Raw genomic sequence first — 2995 nt, 5'->3', positions numbered from 1 at the left:
TGAAAATAAACAGCAACTACAAAAGTTTTGCCTCTTAAGAAAACCTCTGCGTTGTGTTCTGCTCTGCCTCATAGATTCTAAGATCTCTACCGCTTCCTTGTGTTCAGAAACCAGACTCTTCAGTTTGTCTTGCTCCAGTCAGACAAATGCTTTATTAAAAATGACCTATATTTTTTTTTTTTAGGCTTTGGGGAAGGAAGGAAAAGCCCTTGAGAAAGTGACTAAGGAGGGTAGTAAGATTGATACTATCTTTGATTCGATTTAGTTGGACTACTTTCTTTGTGCCATGATCTTTTTCTTTATAAAAACGGTAGTGTTTTTGATGCTCTGCTTCAGGCATTCTCCCAGGATGAGTGCAGATGTGCTGAGCCATTTGGCTGCCGTGTGGACCGACTCAGACAGCCTCTCTTCTCCCTAATGAAGTCATCTCCTCTCGGCAGCCCAGCCTCTCCCTTCACTCCATGTTGGAACTTGGCTTTGGCTTACATAGTTCTGTTGTGATGTAGATGGTCTTCCAGTTATGTTCTGGAGAAATCTGCCCAACCATGAACAGGACATTTACAGCAAAGGAGAAAACTATTTTATTGAAAGAAACATTTACTGTAACATTTCGACTTGGGAGTTGGGGAGGAAAGGCTCAGTATCTGATTTCTGGGGAAAATCTAATTTTTTATGGATTTCTAAGGATATTTGTCTGTATTTAATTTATCTGAATAATTTATATACTTCAGGTTAAAACACAATGAAATTGTCACCATCACTTTGCCTTTTGCAGGATTCCTTTTTATTTTTTAAAGAAGACCTTATATTACTTCTGCATTTCCTAGAAAACCAAAGAGGGTTTAAAGTGTTGGATAGAATATCTGTCCCTAATCTGTAGTGTTTTTTTTTTTAATTTATGACACAGTCTTACAGAGTTGGCTTCCTTTTTCCAGGGTCTGTGAAAGTCAATAAAGGTGCATTTTTAATCTGTAGCATTTGTTTACCATTCAAAGAGCGTACTTCACTTCATTGTGCCTAGGATCAGTCAGATCAGGGAATTTGAAACATGAACTCTCTGTTTTTTGAATTTGAATGGGACTGGGATCTTGTCATCCTTACAGCAGCAACAGATAATGCCATGTCTAAGAACACTTCACCTTCATCAATTAAAAAAAGAGAAGACTGAAATGTGATCCTAAAGAACCTCGGAAGAAGGTTTAAATGAAGATAATAAAATTCCCTGGAGACTCATCTGCCATCTATACCTTTCTACTCCAAGTCATTGGCTTGCTGCCCCTGAGCTCAGCCAACTTCCTAAAGGCAAGATCAAAGCAAGGAGGCAAGGCGCATAGCTTCTGACTTATGGTGTGTTTAGTAACCAGGACTATGAATGAAGATCTTGCCTTATCTAACCTAGGGTCTTGGCGTTTACATAAAGAATATCCCCAGTACAAGGACATGATTTAAAGGGAGACTCACAGAATAAGATTTTAATTACACTTTGATTTGAACAGAACGTAATGGACAAATAAATATAGTTTTAGTTATAAAAGCTATAAAAATATATTTTCACATTCAAAAACTTCTGATAGTTTTGTCAGATATTGGGGAATCAGGAATAAATGCTCTCTTATTCTCTTTCTCTTGAAAAAAGAAAGAAAGAAAGAAGAAGGAAGGGAGGGAAAGTAAGAACTCAAGGACAATTAATAGAAATAATACAGCTATAGACTCTATCCTGAATATACCTGGTATGTTTTCCTTTTCCTTTTTATTCTTTCTCTATTATAGACAGCTAGAGGGGAAAATCTGCATAGAAAGCAGATATTCAGGGGGTATCATTTCATTTTAGCTATTTGACAGCCTGGAGAAGTATTTAATTTTCTGAATAATAATGTTACAAGTCAAAGAAGAGAAACGGCACGCAGTATAAAGCTTTTCAATGTTGTTCACATTCTGATTCCTTCAGTCTACCTGAGAAAATGCCTTTGTCCTGTAGAACTACTTGGTCAAGGGCTATACTGTCTACAGACATTACAAGGAACTAAAAACATTGGAGGACTAGAGAAACAAATTTAGCAAGCTAAATGAAAACATGTCAGGATGTAAAGAGTATCTAACCTATAACTTTCAATTATGTACCATTATGCACAGATGGCATTATTTATAGTGAATGTTAACTGTTAGCATTTTCCTGAAAATGGATATTAATTTGCTATTAGTTTTTTGTTCCTGTTCTAGTTCTCCTTTGTGGAAATGTTTGACTTATCTATATTATGAAGGGACAGTAGTAGGGTGATAGACGAATAAGCTTTTTAGACTGACAGATCCGTCACTTACAAAATGGCCTTGGGTAAGTCACTTAAACTGTTTGAAATTCAGCTAGGTTCTCTCAAATTTAGGAATGAGAATAATAATACATATCTTGAAGTGTTTCAGAGGAAAGTCTACCCTAATACCTGTAGTATAAATTTCAGTGAAGACTTATTTGATTTTATTTTTCTCCCTTTCTGAATGAAGTCATCTTGAATATAAAGTTGCCATGAGAAGCACTGAAAAGACCGCTGGGCCAGTGGTCAAGAGTTGTGTTCAGGTAATAGGTCTGCTATTAACTGTGTGACTTTGGGAAGTCACTTTCTAGGTCTTAGTGTGCTTTTATGTTAAATGAGAAGGTCGAAATCTGATTTTGTTCTATGACTCAGTTATTCTAAACATCTAATGGAATCGAATTTCAGTGTTAGGAATGGTAGTATAACAAATAACTGTACTAAGACTAAACAATTCACTGCAAAAATGAGCAAAAATACTTATTTCCAAATGATATAATTAATAGTTATGTCACTCACTGTAGCATGCTGATAAATAACAAAAGAAATAAAAGATGTACATTTTGAGAATTGAAATTGTCCTGACAACCCTTCTACCAGTTTATCATTTAAAATCTATGATCATGAACACATAAGTGCACATATAAGAATAACATCTATTGGATGTTGGGCAGGGGGGAGGGGGGAGG

This window comes from Propithecus coquereli, unplaced genomic scaffold (assembly GCF_000956105.1).
Source record: "Propithecus coquereli isolate 6110/MARCELLA unplaced genomic scaffold, Pcoq_1.0 Scaffold13, whole genome shotgun sequence".
Lineage (NCBI taxonomy): Eukaryota > Metazoa > Chordata > Mammalia > Primates > Indriidae > Propithecus > Propithecus coquereli.
This window is presented reverse-complemented; position numbering follows the sequence as displayed.